Below are 19995 nucleotides of genomic sequence, written 5' to 3' on the forward strand. Positions count from 1 at the left end.
TTTAAATATGCCAAGGACATTGGATCAAATGTGTGGAGACAGCAAGTGACATTAAACAAAGACGATCACTCTTTGTTTACATACGTCATGGCACTCGTTGAATGATTGGTACGAGTCTTTGTTCTCTTTACAGTACTCATTACAGTACTTCCCACGCTGGGTTTTTTCTTCACTAGATTTGATTTTCGCTGAGATGGACTTTGTAAAAATTGTTTTTGTTTGTTTTTTGATATAATTACGTCCTAGCATTAAACCTCCTGCAGGACGGAGGGAGGGGGGGCAAGGATTGAGGAAAGGGGAGGCTACGACACACACACACAAATTCAGGTCTGCTATCTAATACACATAGCACTAAGTACGCCGTATGTATGTATGTCCCGCATATAAATCAGAATAGTTTGACCAATCTTGATAAAATTTGGCATGAATGTTTCTCGGATCACGGCGGAGACCGTAGTGTATGTTTAATGTCCCACCCACAACCGGAAGGCCCTAAAATTAAAATGAAAACATAAATTTATCTCTATTAAAAATCGAAACATTGTAACGAATCGGGTAAACCCATTCTCAGAGCATTTTATATTAGCTTTGTAATGGACCATTGGCGCTCGCTCGAAAAATGTTTGCTTTGGATTCACCAAAAATTGTTCGAAGTATGTTTTTAAAATTAATAGTTATAAGTATCTCTTTAGTGTTCCGGTCCTGCGAACGTCCTTATAATTCAGTGTCCCCAATATCTATTTAAGATTTATTATTTCTTTCCTATGTTTTTGGATGTTTCCTCAGATTTGAAGGCCTTCACAACCCAGACTAAACCACTCCCAGGACGACGAGGGATCGCAGAGGGCAGGGTTCGATTCCGCGGACCATCGAGACGACAGGCACATCCGAAACATGTCAAACATTTGACAAAGAGGTGTCACTGATCTTCCAATGCGATGTCTCTGAGGCTTCGTTTGAGGTTAACGTGAGGCCCCTTGGTGGTACCCTCGCGACACTGTCAAGTCGATTACGTCATTAATCTTGTGTGTTGCCCCCCTGTGAATATATAGACCAGTGCTGTTGAAATTCTCTTCAGTTCAACAAGAAAACAATGATGCAAATACAAATGTACTTTCTTCAACAGAACACAACAAACACACACACACAGACTACATTGTTCAAACACACACACACACAAACTACGTTATCCACACACACAGTCTGCGTTGTTCACACACACAGACAACGTTATCCACACACACAGTCTGCGTTGTTCACACAAACAGACAACGTTATCCACACACACAGTCTGCGTTGTTCACACACACAGACAACGTTATCCACACACACAGTCTGCGTTGTTCACACACACAGACTACGTTGTTCACAAACAGAGACTACGTCATTCACACACAGAGACTACGTTATTCACACCCAGAGACTACGTTGTTCACACACAGAGACAACGTTATTCACACACAGAGACAACGTTATTCACACACAGAGACAACATTATTCACACACAGAGACTACGTTATTCACACACACAGACTACGTTATTCACACACAGAGACTACGTTATTCACACACACAGACTACGTTGTTCACACACAGAGACTACGTTATTCAAACACAGAGACAACGTTATTCACACACAGAGACAACGTTATTCACACACAGAGACTACGTTATTCACACACAGAGACTACGTTATTCACACACAGAGACAACGTTGTTCACACACAGAGACTACGTTATTCACACACAGAGACTACGTTATTCACACACAGAGACTACGTTGTTCACAAGCAGAGACTACGTTGTTCACACACAGAGACTACGTTGTTCACACACAGAGACTACGTTATTCACACACAGAGAATACGTTGTTCACACACAGAGACTACGTTATTCACACACAGAGACTACGTTATTCACACACAGAGACTACGTTATTCACACACACAGACTACGTTATTCACACACACAGACTACGTTGTTCACACACAGAGACTACGTTATTCAAACACATAGACAACGTTATTCACACACAGAGACTACGTTATTCACACACAGAGACTACGTTATTCACACACAGAGACAACGTTATTCACACACAGAGACAACGTTGTCCACACACAGAGACTACGTTATTCACACACAGAGACTACGTTATTCACACACAGAGACAACGTTGTTCACACACACAGACTACGTTGTTCACACACAGAGACTACGTTATTCACACACAGAGACTACGTTATTCACACACAGAGACTACGTTTTTCACACACAGAGACTACGTTATTCACACACACAGACTACGTTGTTCACACAGAGACTACGTTGTTCACACACAGAGACTACGTTATTCACACACAGAGACAACGTTGTTCACACACACAGTCTGAGTTGTTCACACACAGAGACTACGTTATTCACACACACACACAGACTACGTTATCCATACACACACAGACACAGATTACGTTGTCCACACACACAGAGAAACTACGTTATCCATACACACACATACAGACTACACTATCCATACACACACACACATACAGACTACGTTGTCCACACACAGAGAGAGACTACGTTACCCATACACACACACATACAGATTACGTTGTCCACACACACATACAGATTACGTTGTCCACACACACACACACACACATACAGATTACGTTGTCAACACACACACACAGAGACTACGTTGTTCACACACAGAGACTACGTTGTACACACACAGAGACTACGTTGTTCACACACACAGACTACATTGTTCACACACACACATACAGATTACGTTGTACACACACAGAGACTACGTTGTTCACACACACAGACTAAGTTGTCCACACACAGAGACTACGTTGTCCACACACACAGACTACGTTATACACACATACAGAGACTACTTTGTCCACACACAGAGACTACGTTGTCCACACACACACACAGACTACGTTGTCACCAGCTTCCTCCTAGCCTTCGCAGATATCAGGACCAGTACAGCGACGCTGGGTCTTAAACACGTTTTTCTTCTTAACACATAACTTATATTCAAGCCAATCAGAAAACATAGAAAGTACATCTGGTCATTAGCAAAGCCTGATTGTTGAGAGAGTAGCAACACAGAGTGAGAGAAAGAGAGAGAGAAAAAAAAAAGTGAGAGAGAGAAAGGGAGAGAGAAAGTGAGAGAGAGAAAGAGAGAGAGAGAACAAAGTGAGAGAGAGAAAGGGAGAGAGAGAAAGTGAGAGAGAGAAAGTGAGAGAGAGAAAGTGAGAGAGAGAGAGGGTAGCGAAAAAGATGGCGAGAGGAATATTAAATTACGTCTAGAATGCGTGCACTTTAAAATAGCGTGCACTTTAAAATAGTGTGCGCTCCAGTCGTGTAAATGATGAATAGATTTTCAACAAGAGTCTATAAAGTGTGATTAAAGGATCGAACAATTCACTTACAGAGGCCTAAGTTGAAATTATAAGCCCGGACTAGAGTCTACCGCCCATCTCACCCCAGTTCCATCGTCTGGCTTTTCAGCTCCACATTTGTTGTTGACGTATGTTCGTCCTACTTGATTAAATGTTATTATGAAATAATCTGTTCATAATAATTGTAACATTTTCTAATTATTGCTCTCCCTGGTCATGGCCACATTCTTATATGCGAGTCTTGGACGCTGACTGCAGAGCTAGAGAGGAGGATCCTAGCAATGGAATTGAGATGCTACAGAAGGATCCTGTGTATCACATTTAAAGACCGCATCACTAACCAATTGATTAGAGACAGGGTTACTTCAGCGATAGGACCCCACGATGACCTGCTAACTATTGCGAAAAAACGCAAACTAAAACTCTATGGCCATACTACAAGGGAACAGTACCAGGAAAAGAAGAGGCAGACAGAAAGAGATGGGAGGACAATATAAAAGAATGGATGGGCCTGCCATTGAAATAGGTTCTAACTAAGGCAAAAGAAAGAGAGGAATGGAGAAAGACGGTCGACGAATCATGCATGGTGCCCCAACGGTCCAACAGACTAAGGGATAGGTAAAGATAAGGTAAATATATATATATACATGACGCCTCACTTTCAAGGGAAGTTGATAACCGTCTGGTCAGGGCCAGTAGCGCTTTTTGACGCCTTCAGGCGAGAGTTTTGCGGAATAAATCGCTCTGCCTGCCTACAAAAATCAATGTCGCAGACAGAGAAAGCGATGGGAAGACAAGAATCACAAGAACTGACGGGCCTGCTATCCAAAGCAAAAGACAGAGAGAATTGGAGAAAGAGGGTCTAACATACTAAGGGATAGGTGAAGGTGATTTCTTTTAAAAGATGACAGATTAGATCCTATCCTGTATCTTTTAAAGTCAAACATCGCAAATGGTTTAATAAATAGCGCTCTGAAAAAAAAAATGTCACTCTTCCCTTTCAAGAGGGACCCATTGGGGGTGGACTGTCCCTCCCAACTTTCCCGGTGACAGGTTAATAGTAACACATTATCAATAATGTACATTTCACAGACTAAGTCAATACATTTTATCTTCAATAAGATAAGAAAAGCTTCAAGAAGATAAGAAACTCTTCAATAAGATAAGAAACACTTCAATAAGATAAGAAACTCTCCAATAAGATAAGGGGCACGTCTGCATCCTTCAAGATCTAAAAATTGTCTGTCTTCCGTCTTTAAACTTTCACCTATCCTTTAGTCCGTTGGACCTTTGGGGCACCACACAGATCTGTCGACTGTCTTTCTCCATTCCTCTTTGTCTTTGGCCTTGACTAGAATCTCTTTCAATGACATTTTTGGATGTTGTCTTCCCATCGCTTTCCATGTCTGCTTCTTCTTCTTCTTTTCCCTGGTACAGTTCCCTGTAAGAAGGTCAATGCAAATCACGAGTACCTCGTAATATGGCCATATAGTTTAACTTTGCGTTTTTGAGTGGTCATCTGGTCATTGTTATTATTATTATTAAACTTGGATTTAATTTCGGTTTAACTAGAGTTTAATTTCCAGTCTCTTGCTGTGTTTTTTTTTCGCCCGCATCAGCATCTTTAAAAGTGCTTGGGTTATTTGTTTAAAGTACAGCTTTGTATCGGCTAGGAAACATTACACTGCAAGCCGTCTTTTTCCTTGCTTGGTTGTTTTAAAGAAAGCTGGGTTTCCAATCAAGACTTCACCAATCGCCATGAAGCTTCATTATAGATGTTGCCCCATTCTGTCGAGATCCTTTTTCAGTTCCCCCCCCCCTCTCTCTCTCTCTCTCTGTATATATATATATTGTCTGAGTCGTCTGCCCGAAGCAGTTTAACTGATGTCAGGTCCAACTAAAGTTTGTGTTTGTTGGAGCTTGGATCTCTTTCTTTGGTTTTCGTGCTTTCTGCTCTTGACCTTGACCTTCCCAGACAGTTGTTCTTTAGATTGATCTAGTTACTGTCCGCCATAAAAGCACTTTATGAAAGGTTTTGTTGTTGTTGTTTTTTCAGAAGGAGTTGGATATAACAAGCTGGACTGTTAGAGCGAGGCCAGTGTGGAGGTTTTTTCAAGAAGCTATCCCAGCACGAGTGTACTTGAACTACTAAAATCACTTTTAAAAAAAAATCCGTGTCTTGATGTCTGAAGGACGTAACGACACGGTGTAAGTGTCTGATCAATACAGAGAGAGACTTAGGGAGGAGCTAAAGATAATCGTGATGAGCTATGAGAAAAAAACTACAGCAGTGGCGGAGCCGAATTTTCATCAGCGTGAATTTAAGTCGGCCGGGGGGGGGGGGTGAGAGTCAATTTTATCTCATTTTATTTCAAAGAAGTGAGCATGGGGCCTATATTGTAAACAAATAAAAGTGTTTTTTTTTTTGTTTTTTTTTTTTAGCCTTTATTTTTTTCTTTCAAAATGTGTTATGTTTAAAAAAAAAAAGGTTCATCTAATTTTGGCTGACTTGAATACGGCTTTGGCGCCAAGACCAGATTGTGGGTCACAACAGTAATGTGTTGTTTTGGTCTGCTCATGGTCGCTGTCTGGTGAAAGCAGATTAGAAGCAAACTTAGGTTTAGCGTGAAGTGATGTGTGAATACGACTGAGGAGACGCCTATGTCTGACATTGCCGTTGAGCAAACGAGACTGAGATCACGTGGCTGACACGCTGTCTTTCTTGATTTCTGTTTTGTTTCGTTGTTTTTCCCCATTCCTTTAGTATTGGTAGGTGTTTTTAAATGTCAGTATAGCGTTTAGTATTAACACTAATCTGCGAACATAGGGAGAGAGAGAGAGAGAGAGAGAGAAAGATATAGAAGAAAAGAGAAAGATAATGAGAGAAGATACGGAGAAGGAGAAAAGGAGAGAGAGAAAGAAACAGAGAGGATGAAGATGAGAGGAAAGAGATAAAAAAAAAATGGATAAGGAAAGAAAGAAAGAAAACGAAAGAGAGAGAGAGACGGAGAAAGATAAAGAGAGAGATAAACAGAGAAAGAAAGAGACAGAAAGAGAGGAAGAAAAGAGAAATAGAAAAGAGACAGAGATAAAGAAAAAGAGAAATGAATTGAGAAATAGAAAAGAGACAGATAAAGAAAAAGAGAAATGAATTGAGAAATAGAGAAGAGACAGATAAAGAAAAAGAGAAATGAATTGAGAAAGAAAGAGACAGAAAAAGAGATGAATAATGAGACAGAATCGCGAAAAAGAGACATAAATCAAACAGAATGGAAAATAAAAGATGTCGGACTACAATTATGTCGTAAGACACCTGTGTGTGACTTCAAAATGATGAAAACAAAAACCTAAACGCAACTTTACACACCCCAGAGCAATAAAATACAATTTTCCTAACAAAAGAAGGAATCCAAACTTTCTTGTCAATCAAACAGACCACTCGATGGTGTCTTATCCCTGGCGCTGAGCAATAACAGACTGACCAGCAGACATACATCTTGAGAAATGATAACTCTCAGCGATTGGAGCACACGTCTTAGAAGCGATAACTCTTAATTTAGACCTGACTGCGTCACAAGCACGTGACCTCCCATGACATGCGCAGTTTAACGTCTCTAAAATAAAATAAACATTCGCAAAAAACATTTTTTGAAAAAAGCAACATCTTCAGAGAAGTTGTCAAATTTCAATAAATTTACAACAATCTTAGACAGACCAAGGATGATCAAGTCAGGAGAGATTGAATATGAATGCAAAACTGAACATTTTGAAGAACGCAGATACACCAGAGAGGGAGGCGGGGAAATATAAAAGAGAAGGATTCTTAAAGTTGTTTTTATATACTGGGAACAATTCGTACAATTCTTTCCTAGAGCCATTACAGCATGGAACGGGTTGCTTGCATGAGCCAGCGGAACAAAGGATTTACCAGAGTTTAAAGACATGACTGAAACAACACAAGAATACGTAATAATCGTTTTTGAAGGAAAGTGTTTAATGTATAAGATAAGATAAGAATATTTTGTTCCCTATACATACAACCACGTGACTTAAGGTAATTAGTAGAACTGATACGATAGAATGAAATGGAAAAGTGCATAGGATTAATATGTGAATGGTATTTTTAAAAATACTTTTTTTTTTAAAGTTTATTAAGCATGGTTGTATCAATTAGTTTGGATAAGTCATGTAATTAAATTGGTAATAGATCAAAACTAACAATGAAAAAGGATTTATGAAAATATTTTTAAAAAATGGGAAACGACCTGAATTCGAACTAATGGCTGAAGCCTTCTCGAGCTTCTCAAGCCAACACAGTTACCACTCTGCTAGTGGAGAGCTTATGATTATGGAAGATGGTATAGTTATCTTTCGTTTCTATTGTCTCGTCCTATTTTTCATGCTGTGTTCACTAAGACTCAGACGACGAACTATAAAGGGGATTAATTCAACTTATAACACCACTTCAGTCAAGTACATATTCTTTCCCTTGTTTGAGATACCAAACAATCTAATTAATTCCCAATAGTTAATTAACTGTAAAACCACAATTGCTACAGAAACAGCAAACTTACCTTCTCAACACAATTGTCATCCCAACTGCAACATATGCATGTGAGACATGGAAGTCATCTGTCAAAATTGAGAAAAGACTAAATGTGGCTCAAGAAAAAATAGCTGAGACGGATTTTGGGAGTCAGTTACACAGATCGGGTCTCAAACAAGGAAATCCTATGCGGAACTGGGAGTCGAACACTTAGTGAGGTTGTGACAATGCGCCAAACGGCGCGGGAGGACCTAAGTAAGTAACTAAGTAGGTTAATTAACTAATTGGTTAATTTTTTTTTATTGCTTCTTGTGGTGTCAGGTAAAATAACTAACTGTGGACAATTTCAGATTGATCCGAGATTGGGTGCGGGAGTAATAACGTGTACAAACTTTTTACCAGACAGACAGAATGAGTTGATATAAGCTTTCTACAAAAAAAAACGTACCTCTACCTATGTGTTCATTATTTTTCATTGCGTTGTGTTTGTATTTGAAAGGTATGATGCAATGTTTGGTTTATTATTGCCACTTTACTTTTCAGGTCATTTTTTTCTAGTCTACTTCTTGTTTAAGTGTGTGCTCCCATTTATGTGTGTGTGTGTTTTAGTTGTATTAATGAGTGGTTTGTTAATTACAGTGAGAGTGTAACTGCTGTCGCTCTTGTTAAACTCAACTGTCACCTAAATGAACTAGATCTATAAAAAGACTGTTTTAAAGAAAAAAAAATAGGTAAGGCAAGAAGCTCAGAAAACGGACACAACAAGTAGGTCAGAAAGACGTTGTCTTAGCTCTGGTCAATCACCTGGCCTGGTCACTCGCCTGTCACTCTGCTGTAGTTGTTTAGCTACCTGTTGTTTTCGAACCGAGCAAAAAAAAAATGTTTTCATTAGAAGTGGTTGGCCCTATAATCAACACCAATAATTCTGGGTTTAATTTGTCCTCTATACCTGTGTTGTTATAGATATACAGAAGGGCAGGGGGTGACAATAATGTAAGAACAAGGGAAATAAGTAATGTAAAAACATATTTAGACAATCAACAACAATATAATCTATTTAAAATATTTGCAAGCTTTCAGTGTCTAGAGACATCAGAAAGAAGACACACTGTCTGTCTGACAAAAAGTCTGTACACGTAATTTCTCCCATACCCAATTTTGGATTTAGCTGAAATTTAGCACAATTATTTCTTTTACCTGGCAGGCATCAATACAAAAAATAAAATATCCATTAGTTATTTAACTATTGGTAAATATCAGATTGATTAGGATTTGGATTCGGTCACATTATTACTGTGTCTATATAACCAGTGAGAAACAATATGGCTCAGAGACCCAGTTCTACACCAAGATGTACGTTCATTGTACCACTTTCAAGACAAAAGAAAAAGCAACGTAGCACTTACGCAATACCTCTTCCCCACTCCCCAAAAAAGAAATTACCCCCACATACACCAACTAAGTAAACAGTTTCTTCAATTTCCTTCGTTCCTTCAGCCTCGGCGAAATTTGAATGTCCAAGTAAGACCAATGACAGGCCAAAAAGAGACCATCTGAAAATTCTCTCTCGTTAATTAAGGTGAGCGGGAAAACGATACTGATTAACGACTCTCTCTCTCTCCAGACGTTTTCCGCCGAGACGTTTGCAGACGACCGTTTTTATTGTAACTAATTTGTCTCTGTGGACACACCTTCGCTCGGTCTAGCTCTATCGACTAGCAGTTAAATATATTTGAAAAACTAGTCCACAGGTAATAAAACTGATTCAGTCCGCCGTAGAATATTGCTCGCAAAATGCCTAACAATACACTCCGACTTCCTAGTCAAATATGAGTACAATCTCTTTCCTATAAACTCTAAGATGGCTGTGGAGTCCGAGCTTACGATCTCCGAACTAGAAAGCCGATTGCTCTCTAGGGTCAATTAAACTAATATAGAACAATTAATTATGGCAATTTCATGGACGCAGGGTTTTGTGTTCCACATAGTGAAAATCTCTGGTTGAACCGTTGTAATTGTTCACAATCATTATATAATTTTTAAAATTCAATTTGGCTTACGTCTTTCCATCAATGAAAAGATTATTTTTTTTTTACACATAAAGTCACGTGACTTCAGCGGTAATTCCCGCACTCTACTCTAATGTTTCCGTGTATTCCCTAAAGAGCTGAACCAATAACTAGACGTCCATGAACAGTTTGTGCACCGTCTTATGTAAGTCTAAGCTCCAGGGATGTTCTGAGATCTACATATGTAAAATACTAGACTAGATCTGGGGTCTAGATTAATGTTTGGGTGAAACTCATTGGAAATTCTCTTCCCCATCACGAAGCATGCAACGAATGAATCGAATCAAAGACCAACATCAGCTTCATAAAGTAGGAGTTGATTCATAAAAAGTTAATAGAACTTGTTTCGTCTTGTTTTTACGCTGTTAATTTGTAAATCCATGAAATGTATATACCTAATTTAAAAGACATAAGGACCCTTTTCGAAAGACTTTCAATGGCCATCTTACCCAATAACAATGATGGTCAGTTTAGTTAAATGCAAATAGTTTGTACTTTTAAAAAAAAAAATGTTCCTTGCAAAGCATCTTCAGAAAGATCAAAACACCTGTAATGAAAAGTACACTTCTGGAATATTATCCCTAAACATTTTGTAAACTTTACATCCACTCCCACCTAGAAATCAAATCCAAATGTTCCTTCTAACCACCCCGGACACCACCCCTAACCCACGGTCGAAACGTTTTAACTTGAAACTGTGTGTTGAGTCGATAATGATCTGGCAGGCCACGCAGCTGGGGCCCATTAGAAAAACAAAACTACCCTAACTCTAGATTACATGTAGCCTCGCCCACGACCTCTAGCGGGGTAATATCGTACAACAGTGACTGGTGACAACAGCAGGGCAAGGACTTTGCTGCACTGGTGGATGTAACCCGAGACGTGACCTACATTCTGATAATGGAAACAAAAAATTTGACCTGGTAATTTATTCTATCCCAGAGTTCCACTTAGGTTATGGGGTCTCTCAGCAATGACAAAACTGAAACATGAAAACGAAATTGTAATAGCAGAAATGGAATCGAACACTATTGCGCGGAGACAATGAAAGACGCACGGTAAATGGATGGGGGGTCAAGGTGGTCGTGAATTATTGTACATAAAACAAGTTGGCATAGAAATAGAGACACAAAAACATTTCTTCGTTATAATGATTTAATAAGTAGACTTGGAGGGTTAACATTTTTAATAAGTTCTGGAAGCCACCATGCCATTGGCATGTTTATTATTTATCTTCTTATCTTATAAGATACAGACGTTGATTATATTAATGTGATTACGTCCTACGCGTATCCACAGGTCAATCTAGTTATGCATGTTAATCAATGGCTTAAACACTTCCAAGTCATTGGTTTTCCTGGCTGACTCAGGCAACCCATTCCATGTTCTAATAGCACTAAGGAAGAAGGAGTAGTTGCGAAAATTCCTAGCATATGGAACGAGGGATGTGTTTTTAACTTTCTGTCTTTTTTGGGTATTTTATTATGTTTTCGGTTTTGTTTTGTTTTTAAATTATGGTTAAGTATTTTATGAATAATCTCTGCTTTAAAAGCCGTTCACAATATATCTGAAGTTATCACTAAGCCATTGTAGACATTTTTATCGTCTTAAATATTTGGCCTGTATCTTTACACTTTAAATGCACGAGCGACTGAGTTGAAGTAAGCTGTCAGGTGCCCGGGCGGTGTAACGATGTTTGTTAAACACTTTAAAACTATTGAGACCCTTGTAAGCCTGCGATGGTTCTATTAAGTCAATAACCAGTGGTTACACGTGGAAGTGTCTGTCACAGCTTCGTTTGAGACTCACAGTGACATGAGGTGATTTGTAGCCTAATCACATAAAATAAGCGTGCCTTTCGAACGGGGAGAAAGGATCTCGGTTGAGGTAAAAGGCCGACTGTTATTTGGTCCTCAGACGTGTGATAGTAGAGTTTGTTAAAAAAAGAAAACTTAATAATATTAAGTGTCATTGTAAAACGTATTCATATCTTGGACTTATAATTTGTTCTAGAAGCTATTATTATTCATCCGTTTATAGAGCCATTATGGCTGGATCATCTATGTATTATTATTTCATATCAATAAATATATTGTCTGCTGACAAGTGTGTCACTTAGTGTATCTTAATATCTGTTGTGCTGCTCAAGTTAGAAGCTCTACACGACATTCGCATTAACTCTTTCTATCCTAACTGACGATACCAACGTTGATTCCATCAGAACGTGTTAAATAATAACGGAGAGAAAGAGTTAACAGAAAGTAATGCAACACCAAGAGAAGAGAAGAGACCTGCGTATTAACATATCAACGTTACATTGTCAACACACCCGCATGTACGTAACAGTGTTGAATGCAGTCAAAGTTGAATTCATATAAGATAATTTTTATGGGCCCCATCAAATGGAAATTCAGTTTTGACTACAATTGACCACCTCAGCCTTACTGGTTCAATGTCGATCATCCCAATAAACCAGTCAAACGCAGTAACTACTTCTGCACATTTGACGATAATTGGAGGCCCAGGGCGAAGTGAATTTGGTGGCCCCCCAAAATGAAATAGAAAAATATCAACAAAAAAAAACAGCGAAACAAATAAACGTACGCAAATTGATTTAAAACCCAGTGTACTCCCAACATTGGGCACAAATTTCGCTAATTCGTCTCTAAAAAAAAAATATTTTGAGCCCTGTGCGAGACCCCCACCAATAGGACTGATGCCTAGTTTGCCTATGCCTAAGGCCGGCCTTGCACACAAACAAGTGCAAACACCTCAACAGAGTAAATAGATTTTTTCCAATCATAATCACAACCCCCCCCCCCCCAAACACACACACACATAGACACACATACGGAAAACAAAAAAAAAAAAAAAAGATCACAGAGCGTCGCAAGAGGTTTGCGGGACATGTTCTCCGACAAAATAAACCACGCATACCAAGAGTTGCGATGACAAGGAGGCAATACGAGGAAAGCGCAAACAAGGACGTCCTCGTATAACTTGGCGCCACACTTTCACGGAGGACCCCAGATTAGTGGACACCAGGAGGGAGGAGGCTTCAGACATTGCCAGTGACAGATCCTTGTGGAGACAGCTTGCCGCCCAATGCGCCGAAAGGAGCGGGAGGACCTAAGTAAGTTTATGTAATTTTTTTAAAATGCAAGCATTTGCGCGTTTCTCGTCCACAGAATATTGGCTTCCAAAATAATTACTTAAGCTTCTTTCTTCATAGCGTGACAATAAACTTATAAAAAAAAACGTTAAAATAATTTGGTGTCAATGAAATAGGAGTATTAGACCGTATCGTTTGGGGGTAAAAAGACACCGGTGTTTTAGTAAATCTGATTTTATCTACTGACTAAATACCCTCCACCCCTCCTTGCGATAGCAAACAATGAGAGGTAACCACTACTTTAAACCCTCCCCCCCCCCAACCCTCACACACGGCAGACAGACTAGCACCTCTGTGAATACCAATGAACGAGTAAAATTATACATTACCAGAGTACCCGAAATATGAGAACCCAAGACGAGACGCTTGGATAACTTCATAATCACCCCCCCCCCTATCTCACTAAATTTTCACGCACTTTTCGGTTTCCGAGATTCGTGACATTGCATCAGAATTGTGAACAACACACACACAAACAGTTTTCTAAGGTCCATATCGTTGTATATCTGTTCTCGAGAGACGCCTTTTGAATTGTGATGTCTACAGTGCCGTGTTTAGACTTGTGAAGGCTCTAAGTTATTAGATATATGTAGTCTTTTGGGATTATAAAGACTCAACAATTTCGCAACAATTCGAAATGCTACCATTAAAATGCAAATGATGCCGCTTACACTTGCACACACTAAGCCTCCTCCGACCCAGCCCTCTAACCGCTTGGGAGAAAGCTATTATATTTTGCCTGCTCTAAGTCTGATCAGCGATCTATAAATATGTAATTACAACTGGCTAATTTAAGAAGTATCGGACTTCCACGCACTATTCCAGGCCTCTTTGTAGGACGGCAGGTGATAAAAGCGGGCAGGGTTTCAAATCTGGACCATCTGACGACTGTTCGAAGTGCATACCACAGTATCAAGCAATAAGCAATGCGGGCGAATTTAGTATTTCTAATAGTTAACAAAGTTTCTTGCTGTTGGTGGGGTAGGTTGATCCTCTTTTAAATTTAAAACTAATTATTATATACCTGAACTGACAAAGCAGGGATGAGGGTTTTAGCACTTAAGAACCTAACTTCTTCTCTTCTAGGAATAACAAATCACCCTGTGGGTCACGGTTTATGGTTTGTTAGATAGTTAGTTTAGTTAGTTGAGTTGCGCACTTTATTGGACCGGCAGTGAACGTACATTTTATAGTGACCACATAGACTTTGGGTTAGAGATTAGAATAGACTTTTATTAATCAGTTACTGCTAGACTCTTGAGGGGGTAACATCGTTCTATAGTGACAGACTAGACTGTGGCCCATTCTGTATTAAACATTGTTTGAAGTTTCATTCTGAGTGAACTTAGTTATTGAGTCTTTGTTCCTGTTGCTACCTGTGCATCTTGTGGCGGATAGCATAGTCTAGAAACTCGCAACTGTAATACACTCAACAAGGTACGCACACATCTTGTATAATCAAGTATCGTTAGAAATACTTCAAGTACATCTGATTTACACATGCATCCGTTACAGGTTTTACCATCACAAAAGAGATACTAGACACCGAAAGCAAAGACAAACAGATATAAAAAAAAAAAATCTTTTGTCCCTCTGGCAATCAAATTATTAAATAAAATTCAACAATCTGATATAAAGTAAATGTGTAGATTATGAATTAGTCTGGTGTGAATGTATATGTATGTATGTTCTACAGTTATGATATTCTGCTCGGTGTAACGCAAAAATTGTAAGATAAATTTCCTAAGAGATAATAAAGATTCTTATTAGTTATTATTATTTATAATTATTATTATAATTAACACAAAGTTTATACTTAAAGTTGGCTACGGTAATCTTTTAATATAACGTCCCTAAAATTACATTAAATTAGTTTATTAATTTAAAAATCTCTCCCTTTTTTTTTTAACAGCGCCCCAAATATCGCTTCATCTCCCTTTTTCTCTCGTACTCTATCAATTGCGTAAGGAACGTAGGCCAGATCTTAGAAATAAGAAAAAAAAAGCTAACAAAGGGCAGATAACTGTGATTAACGTTGGTGTGACAATCCCCAAAGGATGGTAACTCAGGAAAGAAATCCAATAGGTAAAGATGAAATAACGCAGTATGTATTGTTGTATCCTTTCATTGTTAATCTCCTACATTTAAAACAATACTGACAATAATAAAGAAATGGAAAAAAAAAAAAAAGAGGTAGGAGGAGATTGTGCAAAATATTTTTCTTTTAAGTTTGACAGTGGTGTCCAAGTTGTCCAAACTTTGTCGGCCATGGGTGCATATCAATTATCTACACACATGCCTCGGGTAGCAGAAAACAAAAAGTGTCAAATGAATGGAAGCGAGCCTCTTTTTGAGCTTCTTTATGAATTAGAGGCAGAAATTTCGAGAGACCGGATAGCACAGCGTTAAGTGATTACAATTTGGGCCTCACTTAAGTACCAAAAGTAAACTTAGCGCCAGTTGCTATTGGCTGAATTTAAAAACAGACGGCGCTGCTTTTTTTCGTGACCTAGATTCCTTGACTGTTTTAAGACTATTATAGACCAAAACAAACTACGCTGCATTCTGTCAAACCCTGCTTCATGTGACCTCGCACATAATTTCAAAGATCTGGGAGATAATGAAATTAACCGCCAGGTTTTTTTCCGCTCTGCAATTTCAAAGCAAATTTCAGAGAATTGGATATAACTCGGGTCTCAACATAGAAAGCGTTGCGGGGCTACTAAAAGGCGGTATTCGTGTTTCAGAAAAGAAGATTTCAGGTTTCGGTTGAGAGTAAAGTATTACATTACAAAAGTATTACATTACAAAAGTATTACATTACAAAAGTATTACACTACAACACTCTCAACTGTGTCCCTTTTTTGTGTGTTTACGTTGCAGCATGTGACATCAAGACAAACAAACGAAAAAAAAACCGGAGTGGATGTCATGTGACGTCACTGTTACTAGGAAACGAAGAAAGCGTTCTGAAATCCTAGAGCCTTGGATGTTTCATAAAAGAAGAAAAAAAGTCTGATGAAGGTACAGGTGACCTTTCACCTACATCTTGTCTTCCACCACGTCCACCACGTCCCCTTCCGCCTTTACAAATATATTTTAAAAAAAAGTTTTAGAAAATCATTCCAATTTTTTTGTGAATAAAACTAAACGTATATGTTTCTAAAGGAGAAAAAAAAAAACAAGAGAAGCATGAAACATTTTGTAAAAACAAAAGCTTATATTAAGCGTATTTGTATCAACTAATGGCTGACTGGTCGTGCGGTTTGCGCTCTGGACTGTCGTTTTGGACTTATCGATGGTCCCGGGTTCAAGCCCCGCCTGCTCCCATCCCCTGTCGTCCTGCGGGAGGTTTGGACTAGGAAGTAAATTATCTTCAACTCAGAAGAAACATCCGAAACATTTAAAACTGTTTGCAAAACAATCTGAATTAAATTTGTAATAGATCTAGACTAACAATAAAAAACAAACTTTTATACAAAAATTAAAATAGAACTGAATTCAAACTCATGGCTCAAGCCTTTTAAGACTTCTCAAGCTAACGCGGTAACCACTGTGCAAGCAAGCAGCCTATAAAAGTGGAAGATTGTACAGTTATCTAATGTTTCTATTTCATGTTTGTGTTCACTAAGCTTGAGACGGCAGCTAAATATAAAGGGGACTAATTCAGCTTAAACCACCAATTCAAGTACTATTTCTCGCCTTGTTTGAGATACCAAACAAAGTAATTTATTACCAAAATTAATTAAATAATTGCTTAATTCTTGTGTTGTCAGGTATAAGAAACAATTGTGCGAAGTTTCAGCTTGATCAGAGGTTGGGTATCGGAGAAATAACGTGAACAAACTTTTGGGCCAGACAGACACATTACAGAGTGAGTTGATATAAGCTTTATAAAATGAAACTACTTAAAGAGCATTCGAATGCAGGGTCGCGTTTTGTAATTTCAGTTCTCAAAAACCGGTTCGTGGACAGTTACTGTACTCTACGGATACAGGGGGCGGGAGAACATTAGGAAAATGCAGCATGGCATAGGAGGTCAGACAAACGAGAGTATAGAAGGAAAACAAAACTGTTGACAGCAACGCCAGGAAGTAAGAAAAGAGCATGTGTGGATCTGGAAGAAAGACTTTAAAAAAAAGAAATAATAATAAGCGCTTGACTTCCGGTCCGAAAATTAGGGAGGAGTGTAGTATTTCTCGTGTCTACGCAGTCCTAATTGTGACTTACATACATTGCCACATCCAGCACAGACTTACCCGTTGTCTGCCGGTGGTCGGTTTATGTTCTCTTTCCGCCGTCTACGACTGTCCTCGGCTATAGATGTTCTTTTGGCCTCAAGGTGTATCCCGCGTCTAGTAATAAATCCCAAGCTGTCTCATTCGGAAGTTGCCTGCTGCCAGATGCTCTCTTCTATGGGGCCTACGCTGGTCTTTATTGCAATTTCGGGAGGGCGACCACCTTTCAGGTCACAAAAAGAGCATCTTTGGCATAGGGTCGTCCCCCATACGAAAAGCGTAGCTATCGCATAAGCAATCCCTCTATACTGTTGATACAGACATGAGCAAGTACATGGCTATTTGTAGAGCGGCTTGGCCTCATCTTCATATACCTCCATGATGGAGCGCAGACGACTTTGGTGAAAATACAATGTACATAAAAAGTGCATATTTTAATAAAATGGCATAAATATTTTTATAGTTACAAAAAAAAAAATGAATGTTTCATGCCTATCCTTCTTAAATCCTATTAGAGATTTTCAAAAAAAATTAAAATAAATAGTTCGCTTTTTGGTGAATCCCGTGTACAGAGAGAAGGAAGTGATTATAATCTCTTTCTCTTTTTCTTCAAAAAGTTCAATGATCATTTTTTTTTTTTGCACTTTTAAGTGCAGCGAATAAAATTTTCTAATCTCTTCTGGTCCAGGTTCTATTCTTTTTTTTTATGTGTTGACAACATTGATGTTTTATATAGAGTCCTTGACATTGTTTAGTTCATCGTGAACATCTCCACAAGTCTGGGGTTTTTTTTCTTCCTAAACAACATTATAAAATTCGTATTGAAATAGCTGATGTTGCCAACTTTCAAATAATAAAAACAAGACGAAATTTAAGATTGGTTATGGCGTATTTGAAACTTTTTATAAATTAATTATTACATTGTTGTTATTGTTAGGGTTGTTGTTTTTATTGTTCAGTGATTTCAAATCTGTTTCACTGGCAGACATTTATAAAATATGAATCTTTTTTTTTTCTGAACAAATTGGTTTTCATTGAAATGAAGTTTGTTTGTTTGTTTTTACCAGAGAGACACAACATGGAACATATTCAGAGGACAGACAATTCAGTGGACAGACACTACAGCAGAGAATTACATCAGCAAATTTAATCTTGATGTTTTTCAAATGTAACTTAGGACGTAGATTGTGTTATCTTTCTCCATAGAAATACCTCATCTTCATATACCTCACCTTCATATACCTCACCTTCATATACCTCACCTTCATATACCTCATCTTCATATACCTCATCTTCATATACATTATCTTTATATACCTCACCTTCATATACCACATCTTCATATTCCACATCTTCATATACCACATCTTCATATACCCCATCTTCATATTCCTTATCTTCATATACCTTATCTTCATATACTACATCTTCATATACCACATCTTCATATACCACATCTTCATATTCCTTATCTTCATATACCTTATCTTCATATACCACATCTTCATATACCACATCTTCATATTCCTTATCTTCATATACCTTATCTTCATATACCACATCTTCATATACCACATCTTCATATACCACATCTTCATATACCTCACCTTCATATACCACATCTTCATATTCCTTATCTTCATATACCTTATCTTCATATACCACATCTTCATATACCACATCTTCATATACCACATCTTCATATACCACATCTTCACATAACTCATCTTATATACCACATCTTCATATACCTTATCTTCATATACCACATCTTCATATACCACATCTTCACATAACTCATCTTATATACCACATCTTGATATACCTTATCTTCATATACCACATCTTCATATACCACATTTTCATATACCACATCTTCATATACCTTATCTTCATATACCACATTTTCATATACCACGCTTTTTCCCCTTGGCACAGACTACAAAAGAGCCTACATCTCAGCAGCAAAAAATCTGGCTAGAAGAAGTATATCTCATTCATTTACTCTTTCACACCACACACACACAAACACAAACGTGCAGTCGCTCCTTCTATAACTTCTAAAAAACCTCCTTTGAACTCATGAGTTACTGTACGTTTGTCAGACACTTAACCCGCACGGGGACGACGTTATGACAAAAAGAACTTTTATTTTTCGAGACTTTAAAGGGGACGTCGTAACAGAGCTATACAGATCAACTCATGCGCCATTTTGCCCTCACTGGTGTAGAAGAAAGCAGCTGAAAGCAGGTGGCCTCTGAAAAGAGACAACCAGGGAGCTATTGGGATAGTGCACACATTTTTTTTTTCATATGGACATACATGATACTAAAGATGAAAGGTTCATAGCCACTCAGCCATCCATTGTTAGGTAGCATTAGCTCCCAGTAGCCTCAATACCATCTGGGAGAGAAAAACATGTGCACATTGAGAAGTTGTATGCGTGTGCACATTGAGAAGTTGTATGCGTGTGTGTTGGGGAGGGGGGGGTAGACAACATTTGTATCTCCATTATGCTCTAAGCAGTTTTTAACTAAGTCGTTGATAC

At 38.3% G+C, this 19995-nt stretch overlaps 1 protein-coding gene and 1 long non-coding RNA gene across 3 annotated transcripts in view; one reads left to right on the forward strand and one right to left on the reverse strand.

The window, feature by feature from the left end:
- The window catches only part of LOC106052448 (uncharacterized), a 122632-nt gene that overhangs the window by 59863 nt on the left and 42774 nt on the right, over positions 1–19995 (reverse strand). The gene's annotated exons all lie outside the window — the stretch shown is intronic.
- On the forward strand, positions 12953–19934 carry LOC129925878 (uncharacterized). Its single transcript, XR_008777641.1, has 3 exons — positions 12953–13170; positions 16093–16233; positions 18515–19934. It is a non-coding gene; the product is annotated as an uncharacterized LOC129925878 (long non-coding RNA).

The sequence above is a fragment of the Biomphalaria glabrata genome, chromosome 4 (genome assembly GCF_947242115.1).
Source record: "Biomphalaria glabrata chromosome 4, xgBioGlab47.1, whole genome shotgun sequence".
Lineage (NCBI taxonomy): Eukaryota > Metazoa > Mollusca > Gastropoda > Planorbidae > Biomphalaria > Biomphalaria glabrata.